At 40.8% G+C, this 12504-nt stretch overlaps 1 protein-coding gene across 2 annotated transcripts in view; it reads right to left on the bottom strand.

The window, feature by feature from the left end:
* Positions 1-12504, bottom strand: part of CA10 (carbonic anhydrase 10) — a 151468-nt gene that overhangs the window by 64993 nt on the left and 73971 nt on the right. The window lies entirely within an intron of this gene.

Here is a 12504-nt window from a genome sequence, read left to right as displayed (position 1 = left end):
ACCTGCTCTACATTGCTGAGCCCAGGATCTGCTGCCCTGCCTCTGACTGCCCATGGGTGTATATTTTGTTATAATAGACATCTGGGGCTAAATTGGACTCTGCCTCCCACTTCAGAGGTGTGTGTGAACAGGGTAGAAGCCAAGCCACTGAGCAGCAGCAGTACTTAGGGCTGTGGTGATGTTCTGGAGCAGACAGGTCACCTTTCAAATTGTCTTAAACCTGGATCAGCATTTGAATCAAACACAAGTGCTCAGACAGTTTTAAATCCCACTCATGGTTTTTAACACGAACATTTTTCTTTATCTTGTATCATCCATCTAGTGTCAACTGATGTGATCTACAGAAACAGAAAGGTTCCATGGCAGTAAGTTTAATTTACTGTGGTGTTTGACTCTCATCTTGATGTTGCAGAATATGTCAAACTATAAGGGAATACAAACAAAAGCAGAATGGTGATAATTATTCATTCTGCTGGTGAGGTATACAAGTCAGGCATTAAAAATGAACAAACAGCAGTAGAGATTCTTTGGCAAAGCTAATACAACTTGCAGAATCTCTGCATTATCAGGAATATGTTCACACTATCTGGTTTTACTGGCAACCAAACAACTCTATGCCATGACATGTTTGTCTCTCTGACCCTTCCACACTGCTCCAATTTTCATCCTCTCCTTGAACAATGGAATATTTCTTAATAGAAACACAGATTAATTATTTATGCTAGTGCTTATATTATAAAATAAAAATGGGAACTGTTCTCCTCTTTTCAGACCTAGCCTTTTTAGCCTCACACTAAACCTGCAGTACTCCAGCACTTTATTCATTAAAGTCTAACATGGTTGCAGTGTGTTTCCAGCATTCTTTACTCAGCCATACTAGAAAGCAAATAAGAGAACTGAGTTAAAAAATGTCCCATAAAAATTTGGTTCTTGTTAAACTAAAAGCAAAGAAAAATATAAGAAAAGATGAGTGATAGTTTTTGATTATTAATGCTAGATGGAACCTGATTTTAAGCCATTTCGACTTTGGCCTGTTTGAATTGGCTGATTTGGTTTGGGATCAATTTGTAGCTCGAGATAGAAGCCTACAAGAGAAAAAGCTATGCATTCATCCAGATAAAAACTCTCCAAACTCCTAATCTCCTCTTCATCAGCAGTTTACTTCCTGAATCTTCCTAGCACTGCAGTTATTCTCTGCCATAAAGCTGTAGCACCAAATTGAGGCTGGTGGCCATGAAGCCCAGTCCCCATTGGGCTCCCCTCCCAGCCAGGTGCTCCTGCTGATGCACCTTTTCCCTCTCTCCTTTCCCCAGAGGGAAAGCATTGACATCAGGCACCAGTTCTCTTCAGGGCAGTAAACAGTATTATTGCTTTAATGCTTGTATTTTACAGCTCAGTGGAGCAGGTGCAACCTGGAACCAGCGCTGCTTTATCTTGGAAAGTTATAGTACTTGCTGCTTTTCAGTTTTGTTTTCTCAACTAATTTGCTTCAAAATTCAGGTTGAAACAGAGGCAGCAGGCAGAGCTGAGAAGTAGGTAGCTCTCTTTCAACCCTCATAAGGTTCCAGTTCCTCATAAGACTGTCCCAGTTTAAGGATTTGTGGACAGATTCAAGGCGCATATCCAGGAATTTCCTCCTATTAAAAAAATTGTGAATGATTCATTTTCTAAAGTTTCAGGTTCAGAAGAGATTGAAGGATGGGCTCTGCGCTCATTACTTGAGAGATGAATTTGTAAAGATTAGGTAAGAACAGTTTCGGGTGGATTTTTTTCCAAGTATTTTCACATCACTCATCAGAAATGCTGTCTTCCTTTGTAAACATCCTTTGCTTGAATGTTTGAAGAACCATACCACAAAGAGTTTAGGTGAAACTGGAAGAGCTACGAGGGAACGAGAGTTCATGTATGCAGCACGCATTCAGCTCCATTCAGAAAAACTGATTTGTGTAGCAGGCTCCTGCATGAGTCAGAATACTGACTGTCTTATTATGCAGATTTCCAATTAGTTCTACTTTTCATTGAGGAAACACTTGCTTTTAAAATGGAAGAAAGCAAGAATATTCAGTTGATGCCCATAAGCCATGAGCATGGCAAGTCCATGGATGATGGCTTCAACTCACCGGTACCCCACCAAGCCAAGGCAGCTGCTCTTGCAGCATTCTGAGATTTTCCAGAACTAGCTGGAAAATGATATGATGCCAACGGGACCTTATTTGTTTTTTTTTCCCAATTAGTAGAGATTACAAATATTTTGCCTGTTGCAAATTCATGTTTTGTCTTTACCTTGAGCCAAGACACATGCAGCAGAAGCAGCCCATGCAGTGAATGTTTGACACCAGTTTCACAGCACCTGGCATTTAAGTGCTGATGTGGCTTTGGATTACATAACAACAACTGTCTGCAGAGGCTGCACACAAGCACAGGAGGAGCAGGATGCATCTGTGAAGTTGCATAAAGGACTATTTTGCTAGTCAAACTTGTCTTGGCAGAGTGCAGTGCTCCACACTGTGAGCAGACCACTTCCATTAGGCACTCGTTCTTTTTTCAGGCTGCACTGGCCACTTAAACCAGCTTTCCCTGTTATTATCTGAACAAATACTGTCTTTCCCTTTTCTCTGCATTTCCCTGCACTGTTTCTGTTCTCTGTATTTCTTGCAGCCTTCCCATAAGAAATATAAACACTCTCTTGACATTCTCCTCTCCACTCGGTTCACAATTTTAAACTGGAATAGTAGGGAAAACTATCAAAAAGGAGAGAATATTATGTTCTACGAGTGCCTGTAGTTCCAAGCAGGGACATCTGCAACCTCTGAGCAGCTAATCAGTCAATTGTCTACCAAAGAAACTGAACATGAAAAAATCTAGTCAGTGGAAAGATGAACAGAGCAGTGGAACAAGTTCTTCTGGGAATATTTTAAAAACACAGATTTCTGACATTTGAGACAGCTGTGAGCAAACAGGTTTGGTTTGTGAACATAACAAAGTGACATCTGTCAGCTCAGCATCTTGACACGCTCAGCCCACGTGTTTCTAAACACATCTGCACAGGGAGCTTTTTAACATGATATTAATTCAATGAACAATGTAAACCAACAGGTCGGAGTGGAACTCTGGCGCTGTATCTCTGGATGTACATCAGTAAATATCTCAACATCAGGGATTCCAAATAGCCTTTGTCATGTCCCAAGCACACCACAGAAAGCCGCAGGGTTTTTGTTGGTCCTTTGCAGCCTTAATGCATGTTATGGACTTTACTTTTTGATTCGTTACGTGTGCTATATTTTAAAAAGTTCTTCCATTAATTTTAGGCACATGAAATAGCTCTGACTCATGGTGAACTTGAAACACGGCCAGCATACTTTTATTTTCTGAATGAAGTATGGGGCAGAAACATCCTGAAGTATCTCATGAAGTATTTATGCTCCCATGACAGCACAACTACTGCTTTCTTATTCCTGTTAAGAAAGGGGTAGTGGCACACAGGCATGGTATGCAGAAACATCTTGTTTCACCAGGCAGCAAGATTTACCTTGTGCCCAATTACCTGCGGGTGTATTGCAGAAAAAAATCAGCTCTAATGAATGTCTGCAACACTGAGCAAGGTTTTGATGGTATTTCATTCACAGCCAACTGCAGGATGTTTATGGCCCACATCTCGACATACTCATTTGAACAACGCATTGAAACAAATGCAATAATCTGTCGAAGGAGGGAAAAGGTCCTTTGGGCCTCATATAATCCCATTAATCTGCAAATCTGAATGCACTAGACTTAATTGGGGTTATACAAACGTTGAATGCACACTTCCAAAATCTGCTCAGAGGAGCGGCTCTCACACGCTACCTGTGATGTCAGTGGGGGGGCAAAACCACAAGCAAAACAAAATGGAACATGCAAATGGTCTCCAGAAATCTGAAGAGTACAAGGATGGTTGTCCTGACCATCAAAAGGTGCAAGTTCATTTTATTTCCTACACATGGAAATAAATTTCATTTCAGCCATTGTTCTGAAATAATCTATGTTTATAGAAGAGTATTTTTCAGTTATTTTCCAAATACAAGTCCCAGTACCAGAAATATTCATTTAGGAAGGAAGGCATTTGGGATCCTTTATCACACATGCAAATGTGAAACAATGGGTCTCTTCTCCATCACCCTAATTATTTGTCACAAAATGAAAAGCTCGTGCTGACAGGTGTGAATGTCCTCGTGCCGTGGGAGAGCAGGCTGCCCAGAGGAAAGCTGGCTTATGGGGAGCAGGCAGGAATGGGATTTGAATGTAATATTTTCCCTCTGGATAGAAAGAAAGGGTTGATGAGATTTCCTCGCCAAACTTCCTACAATCAATTCTATTGCAATAATGCAAAAATAGTTTCTGTCATCTACTTTGTGCAGGATGCAAATTAAGTTTGAAAGCTGCTGCAGTTATTTACACTGTGAAGTGAAGAAAGGAGGAAAGATAAAGCAGAAGAGAAGAGCAGCCACGACTGCCGCAGTGAAGCACAAACACTCCTCCAATTAGCGATGCTCTCTGAATTTCTGTAACAATCCATAAAGCTGCTCTGGGCGGCAGAAAAATGCCTCTGTGCTCTCCAGACCTGGGCTGCACGCATTCCTAGCGCTCAGGGAATGCAGGTGTAAAAACTGAATTAATGATGGAGATTTTCTGTGAAGCGTGACAAATCCCATCCGTCTTCAACTCTTGCTGGAACTTGCCGGGCTGTGTGTGGGTCCTTTCTTACCCGCTGCCCGTGCTGCGATGCGGGCTGCTCCCTCTGCTGACGCTCCCTGGAGCAGAGGCCGAGCAGAGCAGGTGAGCCTGCAGCTGCTTCTCTTTTAGCCGAGTCCTCAGCTCCCAGCCCACAGCAATGGGGTGCGATGGCTGCTCTCACAGCAGCGCTCAGCAACACTGTTCTGCTAAGATGGGATCTGACATTTATCCATTGAGGAAGCTTCATAAGAAAGCTATAAAGCCCACTGAAGAATTCAAGAATATTTCTACCTACACTGCAAGTAATCAATACTTAATCATTATAAAAAAATAGGTACGTACTGCCATTCGCACTTCCCATAATCCTGCCTAAACCGCTTCCATGGCTCTTAGGCGCCAAATAAGCAGTTCTTAAAAAGCTGCGCTGTGTCTGGAAGAGAGAATTCCCTCGCAGATAAGCAGACAGGTCTCCTGACACCTTCTAGTTGGTGGCTATGGAACTTTAAAATACGGGCTTCAGACCAGGGCCAGTACTGAGTGCAGACTGATGTCTGCTGTGCTCATTCCTTCTGTGTTCCAGATATACATAGGAAAATCTGGGTCAAACTAGAGGGAAAATACACATTTCCAAATTAAGCACCACACAAGCAAATGAAGTTCCCCCTTGCATCAACAGGAGATCTGCTCACCTCTGCGATTTGCTTCCCTTACCCCTGGAGATTCATGTCTTAAGAGCATCTTCTTAGAGAAAAATACTGGCTGGGAAAGTTGACAAAATAGCAGAAACGCATAGGAAATTTACATTCAATATGAAATGTTTGAAAATATTGATTTCTCTCTTCTTCATCATCAGACAGCCTATTTGCATAAAAAGTGTAAAATGAGCAATGGGCAAATGCAGGTTACATAAGAGGCAGAATAAAAAGCAAATGTAAACCATACAGGGTATTCTTAACCATTTCAAAATCACACGAAGTAGAATTATGTGATGAATCACTGCAAAATTCACATATAAAGAATGTTTTTTTTCCCTATCTTCCCATGAAACTCTAACTTTATTCTTCTGAAAGTGCTGTAACACTATGAATTATTTGTTTGGAAAGAAAACTATATAAAAAATGAATCTCCAGCTATACAGTAAGGAGAAAGGAAAAGTGTAGCATATGCAAAATAGCAAAATGAAGAGACTTGCTGTGGTTCAAGAAGAACATACAGGAATGGGACAGAGGTCCTGGCTCATGGCTCTGGTGGTGCAGTGACTCTGGGGAGCCTTACAAAGCACTGCTCTGCAGTCCCCCAGCTGCCTTAAAGGAAGTCAGAGGGGCTTTGGTGACACTTTGGAGACATGGTTTGAACACCGAGCTACTGGGGCACTGCTCCTTGCAATTAGCATGGGCAGCAGTAACAGTCTGAGCAAAGAAGAGCAGGGGGCGGAAATCAAACCAAACAAGAGCGTTATAATGACCAAAAGTCGTTGTTTTAAAGGAATTCATTCTAAGATGAAAGCTTCTAGAAAAGTGGAAAATATGGGAAAAAGACTTGCTTTTCATCGATGACCTTGAATGTCACTGCTGGTTACCCTTGGCAACAGCTAAAGAACAGCTGGGTTTCAATAAAAGGAAAATGCAAGGGAGAGCAAGGACCAATGTTGCCAGGAAGTTTAATTATCCACTTTTCGTGTTTGTATTAGTAATTGGTTTCTGGGGTGTTGTTTTTTTTCATGTTTAATCCATATGGATGGTAATACCCCATGCCACGGCTGTTCCTCACGCATGGCTGAGCGCCTCTGCCAGGAACAAATGTGGAGCTCTGCAGCGGCCCAGCAGCGGGCAGCGCCTGCGTCCGGCACCAGCCTCTGCCCATGCAGCAGCAGGCTCAACACCTCGTGCTGGAGGCAAGGCGTGCCTGCACACCGGGAATCCCGGGCTCGGCGGATGTTTCAAGGTCATCATAATTGCCTGTTCTGATCTCTTTTTTTACCCTCAAGAAATAATCAAATTAATGATCCTATTTCCGGGCAACTCCAGAAACTCTATTAATTTTAGTGATTTGTCCTAATACAGTGATCACTGCCAACAATTTATTTCAGTGTTTGGTGTTCAGTGAAGCTAATGTAATTTGAAAATTATAACATTGTAAGATATGTAGTGACATAGAATTGATTAAAAGCACAATTTAAGTGAATCACATGCTTGCTTCCCCGGAAAGATTGGTAACGGCCAGCAGAAAAGAAAGAGATGAGACTGAAAACAGCAAGGGCGTAGATTTTAAGCAACTGATCCTCCACATGTTGGTTTGTCATTGATAATCCAGCCTGCAACACATATGGTGATGTCTTTGAGTCATCAGGCATGTTTGGGTGAGGTCATTTCATTTGGATGTGAGCAGAATATCATCTAAAGAAAGTGCTCAGCTCATTTCTAATAGTAATCTGACTCTTCAACAATTCTATGTTGTTACAAGCCCACAGACATCTTGGTGATCTGCAGCCTTAAAATTAATCAGCTTTAAGGAAAGCTGGAATCGCTTGTCCTAAACAATTCAGTCATGTGATTAAAGGAAACAGGTGTAAGATGCAAGAGTCAGAGAAGAGATTCTACTTTGGGTTTTTGTTTTATCTGAAAAGACAGCATCTCATCTGTTGCACTCATTCTCCTTTAGGAAACATTAATCTGCACAGATGGTGAAACCTAGTAATCTCTGCTACCAGCTGCAGAGTGGAATTTTTAATGAAATGGGAATTTGAAGGTTTTCACAGAAAGCACCAGAATCGCTCCTATTATTTCCCATGATGCCCAAATTACTTTGACTGTTATTTGACATCTACTGTACTGTAAATACAGCAGCCGCGCAGCTTCGGCCGCAGCCCAAACACAATCATTGCAGGGCAGCCTTTGTTGTTTACAAAAGCCAGATGCTGAAAGTATTGCAGTCAGAGGAAGAAGTCATCCACCATCAGCACATCGACTGCAAAAAGCTTGAGAACTCAGAACCTGTTATTTGGAACTTTATTTCATCTTTCTCTGAAGTTTAAAATAGTTTTAGTGTGTTTGTAAACCAAAATGAAGTCAGAGATTGAACATGAAATGTGATTTGTAGGAAGCAGGACCTGTTGGGAACACATGGTCACCAGATTGCCCAGCCTTCTGAGATGAAGGTGTCAGCCAGGGGTTGTACTGCAGCCCTAAGGGGCCAAGCAACAAAAATGGAGCTGCTCCAGGAATAGAGTCAGGTACCAGTTTGGGGTAACAGTCCTAATCAATAATTACCATGTAAACCTAGGCCTAATCTGTAAATTTTGGCTTTAAAAGTAATTGCTGCATTGTTAGGAACACAATTGTGATGTGCAGCACTGTAATGAGATTGTGCATGTGAGTAAGGCACTCTGCTTCACCTGCCTTTGCCTGGCTAACCTGCTCAGAGCCTAAAGGCCACAAGTTCACAAAATAACCTCAGGATAAGATAAATAGTTGGGAAATGAATTGAGTCCATGATCTGTGTTATGTACCTGCACCTGCCAAGCCAAAGGTGCTGTCGAAGTGTTGAGTCAAATCAAACTGACCAGTTGAAGTGCCATAAAATATGAATGCAGAAGGAATGGATGAGATCCTGGTGTGAATCACAAAATACTCGATGAACGACCTGAACTTAATCAATCTTCCTTTCAGGCACCTGTATATTTCATATTAACTGTGGCTGAAGTGAGAACACATCCAGATGAAGATACAACATTAGAAATCTGTTTACTATAGCGCAGAACAACGTTGCCTTAGGTGATCATTTACTCTGCAGAAGTCAAAGGGGCAGATTTAAAAAAACGATTCAATCCTTAAGATGCAAATAGGCACAAGAAGTGATTTTTAAAGACAGTGATTCTGGCATTAACTTCTCTTGATGAAAATGGGGTGCAGAACATCTGTAAATCCTCATTAGGAAGGTAATCACCTTAAAAGTAGGGTCCCAGACATCTCGGACAATTTCCTCTTAGAATTTTTTAATGGGAATGGCTTCTTCTTTCTTCCTCTCCCATTTATTGACAAAACTAAGAGACAAAATTTAAGGTTTAGCTATTGTGAGGAATAATCCCAGTCAGACCATGAGAGCTCTTGCTGCTCAGAGGCTAAGGGATGCCGTATCTCCGTATTTAGTTTTGGTGATTCAGGCTCTGACCTTTGTTTTTCCTCTTTTCTTTTCAGTGGTGTCTTTACCTCTACTTTCCTCAGCACATCAAAGTATGATGTGCCAAAGTTAACAGGGCACAGTGGATAAAGATATTCAGGATAGATCCATGTTTCAGTAATAGCTTCGCTAAACCAGGTTTACAATGGATTTATATTCATCTGAGAAAACAATGCAATGAACACAGGGCTTTTGAAAACACTATTAGAATGTATTTGTACACCAAAATGAGTATTCATTTCCATAAAAATGTTGCTTTTGTAGCAATGATTGAAGGACAAGGTAAGAGACAGCAACCTCAGTGAGCTGCTGCTTGGAATTGCTGTGTGTACTGGTGAGCTGGGGCTGAAAAACTGCAAGTGCAATTATATTGTCTGTATTTGATTGGGAATCCCAGAGAAAGATGTAAGCTTATGAAATGGTCCTCTATTGGAATAACAATTTAAAAAAGATTCTAAAGAAAATACTTTTGATAGTTGTGTGCTTCAGTAGATTATATTTGCTTAAAATGCAGTTCTGTTTTTGTTAACCAAGCATTAGGAAAGCAGTGCCATTTGTGTAGCAGACTCCCTGGCATTCCAAGGGTTGTGCCTCACAGCAGTCCTGCTTCTAACCTCCTCCTTGCAGTGAGAACTGCTCCAGGCTCCGGCACTGAGAGCAATACTTTGATGTAAAGAGGTAAAGACACCACTGAAAAGAGAAGAGGAAAAACAAAAACAAGAAAAGAAAGCAAGGAACATAGACGAAGAGAGTAGGAGCGAGAGTAAAATAAGGAGCTGGGAAGAAAGGGGCCCTCCTGTAGGGTGAGCAGGGGAGGAATGGGCTATCATCAGAACCTCCATTGCAATTTGAGGAAAGACACTTCACTGCTTTTATCTCAAGCAACTGCACCGGAACTATCTCCTGTTATACCACAGCTGGCACAGTGAAAGCCACCCACGTTATTAGAAAGGAGAAGGAAAGATCTGTTTGATTAAATGAAGGCAGCACTACAAAACTTAGCAGGTCTTGCAAGACAAGGTGAAGAAAAGCTTTCATTTAATGTTGTGGCTTGTTGAGCACAGCTCCTCTTTGTGATGTGTAGCCTTGCTTACAACAAACTGCTTTTGGGGTTTTCAGATGCCTGGGCTTTGCTTCAGCGTGTTTAATCACCTGCAAAAGCTGTTTATTGCCTTGTATACTTCCCCCATCGTGAACATTATCCTTTAAGTAGAAGGCTTTATGGCGAGTCAAGGCAGAGCAAGTGATGTAAGGGTACAAGGCGCTATCAAAGCGATGCGCAAGCACAGATGAAATAAATCCATATGAGGACTGCAAACTGTGGAAGTAGAAAGATAAGCCATAATAATGCAGTGCAGTGATTTCACAGGCACTATCTTATCCTTCAAAATGCACTGTTGTTTTTGAGAGTCGCACTGGCAATCTCATACGCAACCATCAAAGAAGGACATAGGCATTCAAAGAAAATTAAGATCATGATAGACAAAGATAAAGAGGCTAATAAAGGGCATACATGTGCACTTTACTTCTGAAGGCTTCAGCTAAGGCACTGTAAAACAGCTGCAAATATAATAAAAAAGCGAAGCACTGAAAAAGTATTTAAATGAGAAAATGTTTTATTACATAGAGCACTTCCTTTATTAATAGAGAAGGATTCAATGCGTTTGTTAATGACCTGCATCTAAAAGAATATCAAGACCTGGGACAATTAATCAAAGACTTGTTACAAGAAAAGAATAGTTGTTCCTCCTGTGGAAGGCAGAGGTTGTTAAATTCAGTTCAGATATTTTAAAGCTTTGTGCAGGTATATCAAAGCTTCTAGTAGCTGTGCTGCCAGTGAGTTTGATGACAGATAAGAAATGGTGGACAGTGTAACATGAAAGCAGTGCCAGTGACCTACCTCTGTATTTCACACACAACAATCTGGTATCCCTGGGATTTCCAAACTCTGCACTGCCATTGTTTTTTATGGAGAAGAACAAGAAAACCCACACAGCGTCATAAAAAAATTGGAAGGAAAGCTGATGCAAATTGTAAATTAGAGGGAAAAATGTTGGGCCAAATGGCCTTTCTTGTCTGTAACGTTCTGAATATTCCCACAGAAAAGGCCCATTACAGCTACTGACCAGCAGGTTGCCAATTCTCACTCCAAAGGAGTGATGTACGAATTTACCGCTGCCCTGCTTTTAGTTTTTTAAACTAACGCCTCGCTGTGTTATCGACCAGAGATGCTGCCTGGATTTCGGTGTCTAATCCTGGTTATTCACCACATGAACTGACTTGGACTTTTAAATCAAATCGCGCTTGCTCAGCCAGAAGGGGCAACACCATCAGCCTTGAAATACATGTTTGTATCGGGCAATGCTGCAAAAACAATTTAATCACTTTGTTAAGAAAAAAAAGATTTTAAATGTATCAATGTAACCTCACACGCTTACAGGATGGTTAGTTGAATTAGCAAATTGGAATTATGACATTTGAAATCAGTGTTGTTGCAAATGCTAACCAACTGGTGTGAATACAAATTCAGCCTGGGGTTCCATCAGTTCTATTATAGTATGAAGAAAACATATTTCCAGTGAATGCTTTATCCTTTCATTTTTCAAACGCACTGAAAATTTCTCTAGCTACCTTTTATTTACAATGCATTTATTCTGAGTTGTCAAATGCAGTCAGGACCACTTTAAATTCAAGAAATAAAGGGGAAAATTAATTTTATATAACTACCGCTGTTTAAAAAGCTAGATTTTCCTTGCCAAAAGGAGCAGGTTATTTCCTTGTGGTATTTTGATACGCCTCTGTTAAGGAGGAGGAATGCTACCTAATGTTTTGGGAGAGAAGAGTGATACTTGCAGCTATATTGAACTTCCTCTCCTTTCTTAGAAGTAATACTGGTAAATTCGTATTTGTTACCGTCTCTTCATAGTGAATGAATTAAATTTACCACTTAACCAAGCATGAAATTCTGTTTTCAATAATAATTTAATAAAGGCTGCCTAAGCTGGGAACAATTATATAACTTACTGAAGAACCAGTTATCACCAAAGGTGTCCATTTTAGTCATTAAATAAAGTGTGATTGCACATCCATAGCACATCTAGAAAGAGAGCTGATAGCCCACTGAGCTGCAAAGAGGCAATGGAGGATGCAGGTAGTAAAGCTTATTGATTGGTCTCAAAATACCATAAAAACTTAATGAAATGTAACTTTCATCTTGCTAAAAAATTGCAGAATATATCTCTTTAATGCCATGTGGGCTCTTGCTACAATGGCAGATCTTGAGACGAGAACCATTCTCGTTCAGGAATTGCTGTTCCACTTGTCTTTCTGTTTGCAGCTAGTTTCTACGTGCTCTAATTGGATGCTGGTCCTCATGCACTCTCACTGTACAGTAGCATCATTATCATTCTTTCTTGTAACATTTGATGTACAAAACTCTTTTTCTATCTTCTCTTGCTATTAAGAAATAATTGCAGTCGGGTAAAGTTTGTTGTAATAACTTGACAGACTCAATACCTCGTCTAACACAACTACTTGGGTTGGAAAGATGATGGTAACTACTAAAGAACGCTCCCAAAACACGGAAGCTTTAGAAATAGAAGCACTGTTTGAATA

The sequence above is a fragment of the Tympanuchus pallidicinctus genome, unplaced genomic scaffold (genome assembly GCF_026119805.1).
Source record: "Tympanuchus pallidicinctus isolate F22 unplaced genomic scaffold, pur_lepc_1.0 scaffold23, whole genome shotgun sequence".
In the NCBI taxonomy this organism is placed as follows: domain Eukaryota; kingdom Metazoa; phylum Chordata; class Aves; order Galliformes; family Phasianidae; genus Tympanuchus; species Tympanuchus pallidicinctus.
The sequence above is the reverse complement of the archived record's forward strand: the minus strand, read 5'-3'. Positions and strand labels throughout refer to the sequence as shown.